General features: G+C 46.4%; 1 protein-coding gene and 1 long non-coding RNA gene across 13 annotated transcripts in view; one reads left to right on the top strand and one right to left on the bottom strand.

Moving 5' to 3' along the window:
• The window catches only part of PPP2R5C (protein phosphatase 2 regulatory subunit B'gamma), a 139,511-nt gene that overhangs the window by 45,519 nt on the left and 78,577 nt on the right, over window positions 1–15,415 (top strand). The gene's annotated exons all lie outside the window — the stretch shown is intronic.
• Window positions 1,944–14,861, bottom strand: LOC132343394 (uncharacterized). Its single transcript, XR_009492229.1, has 3 exons — window positions 9,887–14,861; window positions 9,131–9,762; window positions 1,944–3,231 (listed from the first exon to the last, which is right to left on the bottom strand). It is a non-coding gene; the product is annotated as an uncharacterized lncRNA (long non-coding RNA).

The raw sequence follows: 15,415 nt of genomic DNA on the forward strand, positions 1-15,415 counted from the left end.
TTATTTACAAAAACAGGGGGCTGGCCAGATTTGGCCCATGGGACATAGTTTGCCTCCCCCACCCCCAGCCCCCAGCCCCGAGCCCCCCCACTGGTCAAGACTTTTCCTTGAATTTTAATTGCCGGTTTTAGCATAGTAAGATGTCTGCCACTTCCAGAGCAAGGTTTAAGGCAAGAATAGCCGTGCCAAAAAAGATGATGATGGTCAGAAAGGAAGATCTGCTGTCCATCCGGATCCAGCTGGCTTTTATTCCGGCCTCAGGAAAGCCATTACGTGCTCTGATCTGAGAGTCGGTCGGCGAGTCCAGTCTCCGAAAGACTGATGGGTCACCGAGGCCTGGTGGGGAGCTGGGGAGCAAATTGTTCTTTTTGTGTAAAACCGCTTTTTCTTGGGGAACGGAAGTCTGATTGTAGGAAATGTTTGTCTTCTCACAAGTATTCCTGAGTCACCGATTCAAGGAAAGGTGTTTACCTTTCCAATAGAAACTTAGAGAAGAATGACCCAGGGGCAGTGTGGAGGCTGAGGCCCAGGGCTTCCTTTCTGCCTCAGCCCACCTGATGACTTAGCCCGTGCTGCTGAGCCCCGCTGCGCACGTGCACACGGCTCCCAGGTGTGGGGTGCTCCTGCGTGGCTGAAGCCAGTAAACGTCGTGAGGGCGGCTGCCCCGTGCTGTCCTCACCCCCCAGAATTAGGAAGGAAATCGGGTCATCGACTACAGAAAGTGAAAGCCACCCTCAAAAGACCTCACTAGTGACTCTGTCTCTCCAAATAGAACTAGACGCAGGGTGTTTCCTATGTAGCTGTCCCTCCCTGTGAAGCGACTTTTTAGAAGTATACCTTGAAAGCTACCTGGAGTGAGCCTCTACATAAAGCTGTTTCTCTCTCATCATTCCTGCCAGTGAGGAACAAGGAACGTAACCAGAGTAACAGAGAGCTCTCTGGGGGGTGGTGTGTGTTTATGTAAAGCCCGCACACCTTTTGTTAATTAGTCTTCTCTGAACTGATCATATTTTTTTCATTAAAAGATGCTAATTATGTAGTCAAATAAGGAGGTATGGTTAGTAGTCAGGCAAAGGGTGCTTTGCATCTAGGACTGGTCCGAGTCCTCCCAGGCACAGCCATTTGGGGTGCAGCACACCCCATTTCCATACGCCAGGTAGCCCCACAGGGCGGTTCTCCCCTGGGCCAATGACCTGCCAGATGTGACGAGCTTTTGTGAACACTGACTTGTTCCGCCCAGCCCTGCTGCCTGGGAGGTGGCTGGGACGTCCTTGACTCTCTTCCCCAAGGTCACCAGCCTGTGAGTCCCAAGTCCACGGTCCTGCCCCTCCACCAGCTCCACGTCCCCAGGCCACTGCTGGTGGTTCTCCCAGAGGAAACAGCCACGTGTATCATCTTCTGATATTTCCTTTTGGCCTTTTCTGGAGACCCAGCTAGAGCAATCTTTGGGGGGCTCTGGATTTCCAAGTGATCAGATAGGACAAAGCAGCCTTCCATCAGCTCGGGTCCTGGCCACACAGAACATCCCAGACCAGAGGCTGGGGCGCGGGCCAGTGCAGGCAGGGGCATGCAGACCCCTGCCCCATCTCCCCCCGTCTGCTTCCAGACAAGGCCCGCCGCACCTCTTCTTCCCTGTCAGATGGAAAAGGCCCATCAAGGATGCGGAGAACTCCCAAGCCTGGGCTAGTTTCTCTCACTAATGTACTTAAGGAAAAGTCTTGCTTATTCATCTTGGAGAGACATTGGCTCACGTGCGCAAGGACAAACTGCAACAGCCAGAAAAAGCTGGTTTTGTTTTAGGCCCTTGAATTATTCATAAATCAAAAACCCTTCAAGTTGAAAAGAATAAACGCAAGAGATGTAACAGTCGAACATAGTGAATGACTCTGTATCAGATGTTTGTTCTAAAAACAAAACAAAATCAAACCTGCAGAAGACATTCGTGTGGCTGTTGTGGAAAGCTGAGTAGAGCGATATGGAATTTTCTATGGAATTACCATTAGTTTCAAAGGGATTCTGATTTGTAGGAACTTTCCTCATCCTTAGGAATTGCAGATGGAAGTATTTAAATACGGGTGAAGTATCACGGTCTCTGCACCTTACTTCAAACAGCAAAGAGAAAAATAAACTGTAAAGCAAAATATGCTCATATCCCCAGTTGTTGAATCTAGGGAAGTGGGCATGTGGGTATACAAGTATATACAAGGAATACAAGTATTCACCTTCCATGTAGGTTTAAACTTCTTCATAATGTTTGAAATGTCTTTAAAGTGTTCTGCTTTAGAAAAAAATGTGCAAAGGACATTACTTAGAAATTATTTCCTAAGCAGTGAGCAGTGGTCTTTCATATTCAAGCTTGGGCCTTTCTTCTGTTTTTGCTTTTACTCCCTTGCTAACAAATGAGTGGCCCGTGGTGAAATGATAAGGCAGGGGCGTGGTCATCTCGGATGGGCTGGGGCTGAGACCCTATAGCCCAGCGCCTCGCGGGTGGGTTCCCTGACAGCCACACCATCTTACCGAACAGTGTTTTGCGGGGTGTACCTTTTTTTTTTTTAATGTTTATTGGCATTTTTATTGGTCTTTTAAAATGTAACAGTTTAAAGCACACTCTCAGGTAAAAGCAAAGTTCCCTCTGAACTTGACAGGCGGGGTGCTCAGTGGTTAAAGGCGGGGTTCAGAAGTCACAGGGGTCCCCACCGTGGGTTAGCTGAGCCATTTCAGGCAAGCTCACTCATTTCCCTGCCAGAAATGGGAAAGAAATGGGGGGTTGTCAAAGGATCTACCTCTCTGGATTTTATGAGGGTTGGTTAAGTGAGTGAATACGTGTGAAACTCTTCACACGGTGCCCAGAGTGCTGTGAGCCCATGGGCCGTGTTCATGGTTGCCGCGGTTGTCCTCTCTTTTCTAGGTCACGGTGGTAATTTAGAGCCCAGCGCCTTAACCACAGCTTGTCTTATTTTTCTGCCACTGTGTTGTCTGTATCTGTGTCCCTGTCTCTATCTGCTCTCTCTCCCTCCCCCGTTTACCAAGCCTCTCTTCCTGCAATTTGCTTGTCGTTTCACCACCTGGAGGAAGTCGGTGTCACTGATGACCCTGGAGTGTGCGCTGTGTTCTGCTTGTAGATCGCATACAGAAATTGCCTCATCAGGCGACCCTCGGATGATCATCAGCCGCTCCGTTCGGTGTGTACTGATGACCCCCATTCAGACTTCTTGCTCTCAGGGGTCCAGCCTGCAACAGGAAATCAGCATTTAATACAGTCCTCTCCTCACCTCATTTTTAACTCTTTTGAAGAAAGCCAGTTTAGCATAAGATTTATAAGGAATTCTCCTTTAAGAAGTTAGAGATTTTATCTGTGATTAATCCCAAATAGGATGATAGTTCGTTGTTTTTAAATGCAGATGTTGCTTTCTGATGCATTAGTAATTTGACTTCCAAAAGTTTACTGTCATATGGTCAAATCCCATTTTGTTAGAATTCCTGAATTCCTTTTTTGTGTGCGGATTTTTAAATTAGGATAGTATTTGATGGGACTTCCCTAAAGGTCCCGTGGTTGAGGCTCCGGCACTTCAGATGCATGGGACGCAGATTCAGTCCCTGGTTGGAACTATTGGGTTGGCTAGAAGGTTCCTTCAATTTTAAGGTTAAAAAATAAACCTTTCGTTTTTACCAAAAACTTTATTGAACAACCCATTTTGTTCCACTGCCTTCTGCCATTTTTCAGGCAACTTCATAGTTCCATCTTCCCAAAACTGTTTATCTTTTTGAGCAAAGAACTGTTCCAGGTGCATTTTAACAGTCTTTCAGGGAATTGAAATTTTTCCCATTAAGAGAATTTTGTAAAGGTTGAAATAAACAGAACATCCAAAGGTGCAAGGTCTGGTTGGCATGGCTGATGAATCAGAGCTGCAGCCAAGCTGTAACGATTGTTGCCTGATCATCAAAGCCACGTGTAGTCTTGTTGCATTATCCTCGTGGAAGGTGAGGATGCGTTTTCTGTTGGCTAATTCCAGACACTTTTCGTGTCAAGTGCTGCTTTCAGTTGGTCTCGTTGGGAGCGATACATGTTGGAATCCATCATTTGGTTTTCCGGAAGGAGCTCATGCTAGAGGACTCCCTCCCAATTCCACTGTGTACACAGTATCACTTTCTTTGGATGAAATCCGGTACCTTTGGGTGGTTCATGGTGGCTCACTTCGCTTGCCCTGCGATCTCTTCCATTCCGCATTATTATACAGCATCCACTTTTCATCACCGTCACAATTTGTTTTAAAAACAGAACATTTTTTGTGACGTTTAAGCAGAGTCACACGAGGAAATATGGTCAAGGTTCCCCCCCACCCCTGCTTCACTTACGTGGAACCCAAACATCAAAGCGATTAACATAACCAAGCTGGTGCAAATGATTTTCAGTGTTTGATTTGGATATTTTGAGTATGTCGGTTATCTCCTGTGGCATATAACGCTGATTGTTCTCAATTAATTTCTCGATTTGATCACTATCAACTTCAACTGGTCTGCCCGACCGAGGAGCATTGTCCAGCGAGAAACCTCCAGCACGAAACTTCACAAACCACTTTGACGTATTCCATCAGTCACAGCACCTTCTCCATACACTGCACAAGTCTTTTTTTTTTGCGTTTCAGTTGCGTTTTTACCTTTCTTGAAATAATAAAGCATAATATGCTGAAAGTGTTGCTTTTTTTCTTCCATCTTCAATGGCTACTACAAATGGCTACACAATCCAGTTTGGTGTTCGTTTTTTTTAACTCATGCTGATATGACACCTGTCACAATACAATTTAACAAAACTGTTTTGAATGTAGTAAAAGACAACTAAGTGCTACAAGAAGCATCTTATGGGAAAAAAACCAAAGAACTTTTTGGCCAATCCACATGCCATACACCCCCCAAAAAAAGATAGTATTTGAACCAACTGAGATCCAAACTATAACCTTATACCTTACTGTTTCAAGGTTTAATATTGTAGTATTTCTAATAGAACTTGAGTTGTTAACACCTGTTTGATTAACCTTTTCAGTCTCTGCTCTGTCTTTGATGCGTGTGAACTTCATTTGAATTTTTGTCTGCTTGTTGCATTATTCACTAGCAATGTGTTCTAATTGTGGTAGTTCAACTTATAAAGTTATGAGCATAGTAATGTTTCCTAAGGAACAAGCCCAGTTTTCCTAAATTGCTGGTCCTTCATGCTTGGTAACTTCAAGGAGGAAGAAGAGCCGGGGACCAGGGGAGGAGCGGTGTATGTTTGTAGACCATTTTGGCGTATATACAACCAGAAGTTGTTCTTCTCTCCTGGTAGTAGGCCAGGCTTCTCCAGCGCTGGCATATGATAACACTGTATTCACAGCTCTGCGGGTGTCCTCAGTGTTGGCATAAAGCAGTGGTCACTGGGCCCCTGGAGTCCCGGAGATACTTCCAAGGGAGCTGCAAGGTCACAGTGGTCTCCAGAATTGAAGGCAGATTCTTTTACCATCTGAGCCACCAGGGAAGCCCTTTCTCAAGAATACAGCAGCCTTTTTTTCGCCTGTGTGGCCGTTTGCCCTGATGGTGCAAAGGCAGTGATGGGTAAAATAGCTCCTTTCGCGGAGCAGGCCGTGGTGTCCAGCTGAAGACCACCACGCACCCCATCATGTCGCACGAGTCTGACCCAAGTCGATCCTTGATGAAGGATGAAATGGTTAGTTTTATTAGATCTCAGCCTTTGCTCACACGCCTTTTAATAACGTTCTGTGGATGACACAGTTCACATGAAGCCCGCGGGCGTGCTGCAGTACTGCGATGGTCTCCAAGAACCCTGCGCAGCTGTGTGAGTTGCAAGCTGAACTGGCCACTTTTTTCAGGAACATTATTTTTACTTGAAAGAACAAGAGACAGACAAATGGGGTTAGTAAGACCCGAGTATGTGACATATGTTTTCTCGAAAGTGAAGTGAAAGTGAAAGTCGCTGAGTCGTGTCCAACTCTTTGTGACCCCATGGACTATACAGTCCATGGAATTCTCCAGGTCAGAATACTGGAGTGAGTAGCCTTTCCCTCCTCCAGGGGATCTTCCCAACCCAGGGATCATACCCAGGTCTCCCACATTGCAGGCGGATTCTTTACCAGTTGAACCACCAGAGAAGCCCATTCTCAAAAAGGAATGAAGGAGGCCTGTCAGCTCAGGGGACAGCAGTGGCACACTTAGTGCCCAGGATAAAATTCAAGCTTGTAAGCAAAAGTTTGAATTTTGGGAAACTGCCAGTGTGAGCTTGACAGCTCCCAGCGCTGACGACTTCTGATGATACTAACAAACGGGGCTTCTTGATCTGAACGACAGAAGAGCTGCACGACTGCACACGAACACATTCAGAGATGCTGCAGACATTCGTGGGCAGGAGAGACGTTCAGAGTGCAGGACACACCACGGGCTTTGATGTCACTGAGACATCGTCAGTATGGTTTCAGATTCCATGTTGCAGCTAAGCTTTCAGAAACTACCGCTTGTTGAACATTAGCATAGACTCAAAGAAGAATAACCACAGTTTTTTTTAAAGTCATTGAAATACCTCCCTGGTGAAGTCTTCATTTTTCTTGCTATTTTTTAATACAGGTATTCTCATGATATTTCAGCTAACATGCAATGAGCCTGTTACCTTAAGTGAATCAGTCAGTACGTGTTTTAAACCCTCTCTAATCTGGTATCAGTAAGTAGAATCCATGTGATCCACGCTCTTCAGGGTCCTCCAGACTGTTTTTAGAGGACCTGATTCTGACACCAAAAACAAGTGAAAACCCTTGGCCCAAGACAGCTCTGTAGCATGAGCTGGACTTGCTGGACCCTGTTTTTACTAAGTCTCTGTATTTTTCTCTCCTCCTCTCTCAAAAAGAAAAAAAAAAAAAAAACTTTCCAGATTAACTAATCAGCTAATAGTGTATATAGGTCTCCCGGGCCACAGTGGGAGCCAGTAACTGTGCCCAGCATGTGGGTAGTGGAGTCACCCCAGGACTGGGCCCTCTCTTTTGGCATTAATTGGCTCCCTTTTATCTTTTTCTGATCTTTTTTAAAAAATCCATATGTGAATATTGCCAACTAAAATTATCCCTAGCCTTATCCCCAAAATGAGTCTCCTACCTTCCCTGGCATCTCAGAGCAAATTGTTTGCAGTTTGCTGTGTATCATTTTACGTGTGTGTGTGTGTGTGTGTGTGTGTGTGTGTGTGTGTGTGTGTGTGTATTCACACCAAGTAATGTAAACGTGGATTTATCTACTGACTGGACGTATATAATATTTTTTGTTTTCTGTTTTTTTGTGGATTTTTTTTTTCCCGGCGCCTCGCAGCTTGTGGATTCTCCGACCAGGGATTGAACCCAGGCCCTTGGCAGTGAAAGTGCCCAGTCATAACCTCTGGACCACCAGGGAATTCCCTGTTTTGTTTTGTTTTTTTATCTCTTAAGACAAAAAAGCTAGCATGATAGTAGTTTTGGAAAACTAAACCTTTGACAAGGTTTTAACGTGTTGATAGCTTTGTGAACTAGTTCCTGATGCTCTTAGCTAAGTGTAACATTATAGTATCCTGAATCGTGCTGTATATACATACACCGCATAAACTCTTTAAGTGCAGTCCCACACTTTTCTGCGGGTTGGGTTTAAACCCCTCTGGGACAAGGTGGGCGTCTGGCGGGAGGCTGCAGCGAGTGGAGCGTCTGGCTCGTGCCCAGGCCGTCCCAGGGACGATCTCGGGCGCTCGCAGCACACAGCCAGGTGGCACCGAGGCTCCGTGCTCATTGTGCAGAGGTCCAGAGGGAGCGTCCGCGGGCAGACCTGCCCAGGCAGTGAGTGGTGAGGCCCGTCGGACTGGAGCCGGGCTGGCTTCTCCCACACCTCCGTGCTGGAAATGTGGCCCCTTCTCTGTGCTTGAGGCCTGGTCCCCAGGAGTCATCTTACCTGAGATACCACCAGTGACCCTCCTTTGCCTGCTTTTTAGAATATTTTCCTAGATGTTGAAGACACTGGGGTCTTGTCAGTTAGACCCCCTTCTTAAATTAGATCCAGTCATGCCGCAGTCGAGCTGTCGGATTCAAGGCTAAGGCCTAACAGTGTGTCTTATGGGGTTACTGGGGTCCTTGGCTGTCTCCAGACCTTCCTGAGTCTGTGAATGTGCTATATTTTTAAATGCGTTTGATTAAATTACTTGTTTTTCAAGGGAATTGAAAGAAAAGAGCTGAGATTCAAATTCTAGCCTCCTGTCCCTGAGGACAGAAGCACGTGATGAGAATAAGCAGATTGCTCCTTTTATCCTTAAGAGAAATGCTACGCTGGTAGAAAACTTGAGTGACTGGTTTTTTGGTTTTGTTTTGTTTTTTTTAATGACTTTAATAAATTTAAAAACATTATCTCTTTGCAATAAAGTCACAAATGACATTTTATTGAAGAAGCATTATTCGTCTTAAACAAAGGTTAACTTAAGTTTACACTTTAAGCCAAAGTTAAACTTGCAAAGTCCTGAAGTCTTTTTGCTTATCTTCTTCCTCTCTGCCTGCTTCTTCCCATTAAGCACTCTCCTTTCTTATTTTGTCTCATTTATTCTTCAGATGAGGCCGTCAGATCTTGAAACTGACCTTTTCTAAGGCATGTAACTTTCCTTGGGTTGACTTATTCAAATAATACAGTGTCGGTGGATATGAATTTTGGATTTTTCACTTCTAAGTTTTGTGCACCAATTAAATATAAAATTTCAAATATTGATCTTGAAGTTTTGCACTTAATTTGATATGCGTTGCAATTGTGAGTACCCAATTAAACAAACATAGACTGTCCCATATGCCTGGATTGGGAAAACACCTTTGGGGAGTATACACACATATATATGTGCTCACATGTGTCTCTAAAGCCAAACACCAACTTAGCTCAGTCTCTAGCCTTGTTGTTTAGTATATTGCCTTGATCATCTGCTTATTTGAGCCTTTCTTCTGTTTTAAAAAAGGAGGAGAGCCCTGAAGTGAAATGTAAGCTAAACTGGGATTATAATTTTAACACTACATCATGTTAAAAATATAAAGGGGCATTTAAGAAACATATTCAGTAACGTGTTCTCTGCCAGGAAACAGGGACTTATCAGCCAGTTACTCACCTTGACTGTGACATCCATAGTAACTCAGACACGCCAGGTAAATATTTAGATGGGTTAGGAGTGTGCAGAACCGAAGCAGGGCCGCGCAAGGGCTGATGCAGCTTGGGCATCAGCCATCCCAGTGCGTGGCCCTGCGTCCTGTCTGGTACACCAAGCACTGCCATCACCCATTTCTTGCAGGGTTTTCGAAATTGTATGGCCTAGAGAGAAACTGGGAGGGCCAGCTTACTCAGGGCAGTTCGTCCTCCCGTGCTATCGATACCCAGAGGCCGATGGAGGCTGCGGTTGTTTGTCATTAGCGCCCAGGAACCTTTTTCATCTTCAGAGCACCTTGCAGGTACTCATTAACCATCCCCTCTCTCCTGCGAGGCAGCAAACAGGTTTTATTAGTCCCTCTTTTACAGCTGTGGAAGCCAAAGCAGAGAGGTTCCCGGCCTTGCCCGAGGTCAGAAGGATGAGCTCCTGGGTTTTCCGAGTCACGACTCGGGGCCCACACCCCTCTGATGTGCACACCGCCACTCTCAGCCCCTTTATCACAGACGTCCAGCAGCGCGGTGCTTTCTGCTCTGTTTCTCACAGGGGTGCAGAGTGCCGTGCAGCTGGAACCAGGTTAGTTGATCTTATGGTGTCATCTAGAAAAGCAAGAGATGCAGATTCTGGGTCTTGAAGGTAAGGGCCGTGCCTTGGGGGTTTGTGGGTACAGATGAAATTAACTGAGTGGAGCCTTAAAGCGCACCCACTTGCCCTTAGCATAACCTGGAAGCTCCTGTTGAAACACAGTCTCCAGGACTGCTTTCCACTTGGTCCGAGGGCCTTGCACGTCCCAAGAGACTTACGTCAAAGCTTTGTTTTCACCATAGCTAACAGAGGATTTCGATGCTGACATAAACTTAACTACTGGTAAAGATTCCTCATGAGTGATCTTAGAACTTAGAACAAAGTAAGATATGTTGTTCTGTTGTAATAGAATTTGGAGCTTTCGGGCGATAGGGAGGAGAGACGTTCTTTATCTGAAAACTGGCTGTTTCAGTATAAGCATTTGTCCAAGGGGAAATAGTAGGAAGGACAGCTGCTTTTGGGTGATGTATACAATTGGGAGGATGTTTACATTTTAAAAATAGTTTTTTAACAGCCAGTGAACTTATGTTCCTGATTTTCATGAAGCTCTGAGATGTTTCCTTCCTCATTCTTTGCTCCGAGAGCCCTGTGCACGTGTTCTTGTTGAATTCAGCACTGGTAGTATAGCAGCACTCTGGCCTTCATTGTGCCAGATGAGGTTAAAATTCAGACCCCGGATTTTTAGTCCACCAGGTTTGTTTTGATGGGAGGGAAAACTTGATGGAATATAGAGAACAAAATTTAGTTGTGACCTTCTGCCTTCTGGCCCCCTAAAGCTTTGTCTCCTTCCCTGAACAAGTATTTATAAATCACCACCCTGCTGGTCGGTGCTGTGCTGGGCGCTGAAGGTGCACGTCTGGGCACCTTCAGGTTGGCACCGGGTTGGCACCGGGGAGGAGAGAGTGGTCTGGCCGGGTGGGGCAGGGGCGGGGAGGCCTCACCGAAGTCATCCTGGATAAGCTCACTGGTGGTCCCAGGCGCTGGCGGGGCCAGGGGTGACTCGTTCAGCACATCGGGGAGTGTGTTACGACGGGTGTGGTGAGAGAAGCGCTAGAAAAGGGTTTTTGTCAAGTAAGCAGCATCTCTTTGTGGACCAGAAGTGGAGACCATCAGGGAGCTAGGAGTGAGAAGACTGAGCTGCAGACCATGGTTGTCACACAGGAAGGGAGGGCCCCGGTTCCTCCCACAGTGAACCTCAGAGACAGGCGAGAAGCTGATGCCTTTGGTAGGGAAATACCTGGGTTATCACTGTGTGTGTATGCTGTAAACATATTCCTATTCAAAAACTAAAAGGGAGACAAAGCAGTAAAGTGGAGGGCATGTGTGGTTACTCATCTTGCCGTGTTCCTGTGCTCCTAGCTAACTAGTTAGAACATGGGGTGGAAAGGCCACTGTCACGGACTTGGATTTGAGACGTGACCAGAGGTTCGCTTAGCCAGCCCTGGCCCAGCCCGTTGGCCCACGACCTCACTGCAGAGCCCAGGATGCAGGAAGGCTCTCAGTCACCTCCACTTCCTAACCAGGGCCTCACTCAGACTATACGGTTCTGGTTGAACTGACCTTTCCCCGTTGCATTTCACTTCGTCGCATGAACCAGTTTTGCTGTATTTCAGGTGTCATCATGGTGCGGTCAGCCCTCTTCCTTTCTTGCATGTGGGTGGTAAGGCTGTCAAAACCAAATCTGCTGGAAACCCAAATCGCAGCATCGTCTTCAGCAGAGAGGGTTTTCAGAAATTTTCAGGGCTGGAGGGGGAATTTAAGAAGGAAATTGGAGAAGATGAGGCCGAATGGCTTTGGGCTTTCTGGTGGCACAAGAGGGCAGCCCTCTGCAGAAAACTGAGGGGAGCATGGTGACCTGGCAGAGGGAGGAAAGGGTCATGGGCGAGAGGAGCTGACTGGGTGGGTGAGGTGTGGGCAGCCTCCCGGGAGCAGTCCACGGTGGTGCCTGTGATCACGATCCCTTAGTATGGACACGCTTTGCAAACACTTTTCCCCAGTCTCTGGGCTCCCTTTTCACTTTCTTGATGTTATCGTTTGTAGCAGAAGAGTTTTTAATTTGGATGCAATCCAGTTCATCTAATGTGTCTCTTGTTGCTTTTGGTTTTTGGTGTCATTTTTAAGAAATCATTGCCTGATCCAGAGATTTGCTCCAGTGTTTTCCTTGAAAAGTTGTACCACCTCAGTTCTTTCACTTGGTCTTTGATCCACTTTGAGTTAATTTTTGTGTGTGGTGTTAGGTAAGGGTCCACCTTCATTCTCCGGCATGTGGCTCTCCAGTTTTCCCAGCGCCATTTATTGAAAGGCTGTTCTTTCCCCACTGAATGGACTTGGCACGCTTGTGGAAAATCAGTGGACCGTGAGTGTGAAGATTTATTTCTGGACTCTCTTCTGTCCCATTGGTCTATATGTCTGTACCAGAGTCTTGATTCCTGTAGCTCTACTGGAAGTTTTAAAATCAGGAAATGGAAGTCCTCCAGCTCTGTTCTTCTTTTTCCAAACTGTTTTGTATTCAGGGTTCCTTGCATTTCCATGTAGTATTTAGGGCCAGTTTGTCAGCTCCTCTGGCCTCTCTCACTAGTCTTTTCAGGGCGAGCATTGGTTAGATCAGGACAGTGCACTCCGCACTCTGCCTGGAAGCTCCTCTGATTGGGGCAGAAACCTGCTCTTGTTGGGAGTCTGGGGCCATGTCCTGTTCTGGTCTAGTTCAGTTCAGTTCAGTCGCTCAGTCGTGTCCGACTTTGCAACCCCATGGACTGCAGCAGGCCAGGCCTCCCTGTGCATCACCAACTCCCGGAGTTCGCTCAAACTCATGTCCATAGAGTCCTTGATGCCATCCAACTATCTCATCCTCTGTCGTCCCCTTCTCCTCCCCTGCAGTCTTTCCCAGCATCAGGCTCTTTGCCAATGAGTCCGTTCTGCTCTAGTGAGAGCCCCCAAAATGTTTGAAGTCTTGGGTTTTGTCTCAGAAAGCTGTTTGAATTTTGTGTTCTCTGTATAATTATCATAGTTTAATATAAAGATGTCTGACATAATTTCAACTGCTTTTTAAGACGGATACTCCAGGAAGTGTGCCGTGTTTATCCTGCGGTCTTGTGCACACATCCCCGCCCCCCACGCTCAGATCACATGCCCCAGTTTGAAAGGCCGAGTTGCAGGAAACCTGCCCGGTGGAGCTTTTGTGTTTGTGACGGTTGTTTCTTTGACCATCAGCTTCTGAATCACCTCTGCAGACCCCAGGCTGGCGCCCGCCCGCCAGGCAAGGTGGGGCTGCCTGACCTCGAGGCTGCCGCCCTTTCCTCTCGAGACTTGAGGCAGGTTTAGACCTTGTCGGTCTTGGCCGTCAAACAGATTGCTACAGGGTGCAATCCATTCCGTTCCCTAAGTTATCCTTTCTTGGAAGGTCAAGTTCTCGGCCAGGAGCACCCTCCTTAGTTTATCTAGATTCAGATGTATTGACAGTGACGGCCTGGAAATAGTCATTTCCAAATGCCTGTGCTGCTCTGTGACAAGGCTTTTTGCCTGTCCAGGCAGAGGTAAAGGTGATGTAGTGTGGAGTTTTCACACGGCTAAATTAATTCAATTTACAGGCCTATCCTTTATGCTAAGATTGTCCTTTTTTGGTATTAAAACGTCTTTTATGATTTTTTTAAGAGTGTTCCTATTTGTCAGTTACACTGGTAAGCCAATGTCAGTCTTTAAGATTCCTTGTGAAATTTTATTGATCTGCAAAATCAAACTTCAGAACATTGCTTTAAGCCACAAATCTCCTATTTATGCCTTGTTTACATTCGGAATTACCACATAATATTTCAGACAGTTTATGTAACTTAAAAGCCCATTTTTTTATTTCCTTTATATTTCCAGAATAGGCAAATCTACGGAGACAGAAAGGTTAGTGGTGGCCAGGGGCAGGGGGAGAGTGTTCTTCTAGGGTGATGAAGAAGTCTTGAAACCAGAGAGGGGTGATTGCACAACGCTTGAATGCACTAAATGCCACTGAACTATGTACTTTAAAATTGTTAATTGTAGGTTATGTGAATTTCTCCTCGGTTTTTTTTAAAGTCGTTTTATTCAATGTTGTAATTATATATGAGCCGGAAGGTGGGAGGGGGGTGTGTCGGGGTTATATGAATCCAGGTGAGCACAGGATGTGTGCTTACACACGCTGGTATATATTATTAATTTGTGTCTTTAAGCATTATCATTAGAAGCTAACCAGATCAACAGACTTTCTGCTTTGGGACAGCAAAAAAGTTGGTTTTAAGACTCCACTGAAACTCAAAGATATACTTTAGTCTCATCTCACAATGTACATCCACCTGCTTTTTACAACCTTTCACCCTGGAAAGTTGAAGTTTTGGACCCGCCATCAGAAGAAAGCGGAATAAAGTTTCTCCTGCTGCTCTGTCAGCGGCTCTGCCCTGGCGTTTACTGGGACGCCAGCCACCAGGCTGGAGACGGTCCGTGACGTCCTGTCTTGTAACCCCTGAAAGGGGAACATGAAATTTGTCCTCCTCTGCCCCCAAAAAAGAAAGGAGAGAAAAGATCCTACGTTATTTTTAAGTGAACCCTTGTTACAAATTCCGAGCACAGCATTGTTGTTAGACTTTCTTTCCTTGCTGCTTCCAGAAGGAAATCCACAGAACGCCCACCGAGGCGCTGGGGTTGAGCCACCCTGGACTTGGGGTTCTGGGGGGGCGGGAACACTCACCACTGTTGAGGTTTCTTAGTTTTCTGAAGTAACAGAGTTCAGGATCTCTAGTCAGGTGTCCATAAGGTGGATTTTTTTTTTTTAGGAAGGTGATTTTTTCCTCTTAACTTTGACTTTATGTTTGTAAGTGTGTTGAGTTTTGGCAGTGTTTAAATGGTTTTCCGTGCCTCAAGCCTGCTCACGGCAGGGCAGTCCCAAGCACATAGGTCTTGGAGGGAGGGATTCAGACATGGCTCCGCGGCAGTCCGCTCCCCAGTCGCCCTTAGCCGGTGCTTTCCAGTCGCGCTTCCTCACAGGCTAGGGGCAACTCAGTCCCCCTGTTGTTTCGTGGTTCTTGTCAGCATTGTTTTCTGCTTTGCGGCGTTGAAGTTGTACTGGAAACTGTTTAGCGTCCATAGTGACCAAAAAAAAAAAAAAAAAGAAGTTTCTGAAGTCATTTCTATTTTGTCCTCAGCTGCCACAGCTGATTGCTCCGTGTTCTTGTCTGTTAAGAGCCAGAACCGAAACAAGGGCATGCAGGATCCCATCTGAATCTCAGATTCTGTATCATTCCGTAAAAAAGAGTTCTGCTTTTGTAAAGAAAACACCTGCTTCGTTCAGGCCTGCCATCGAGGCAGGCAGCCTCTGTGTCCTGACTCGGTGGGAACCTGCAGTGTGAGCCATCACGGTGCCTCTTCTCTCCCGCTCGTTCTCCGAGGCTCAGCTGGCTGCTGTCCACAGGAGGGAGGCAACGTCTTAATCCGTTAATTCGGGTCCCCATCACCAGTTAACCTTTGTAGCCCCTCTAACATTTTACATGAGTGAAACCTTCCGTTCTCCCAAGTGGAATCGCAGAGGATTTGTGAGCTATACGCTGCTCCCTCGGATCCCGAGACCAGCGTATCGCCCGTAAGGATGACCCACCTCGGAACTGTAACAGGTTCTCAGCTGTGGTTTTGGAGGCTCTGTCCCAATTC

Source organism: Bos taurus, chromosome 21 (assembly GCF_002263795.3).
Source record: "Bos taurus isolate L1 Dominette 01449 registration number 42190680 breed Hereford chromosome 21, ARS-UCD2.0, whole genome shotgun sequence".
In the NCBI taxonomy this organism is placed as follows: Eukaryota; Metazoa; Chordata; class Mammalia; order Artiodactyla; family Bovidae; genus Bos; species Bos taurus.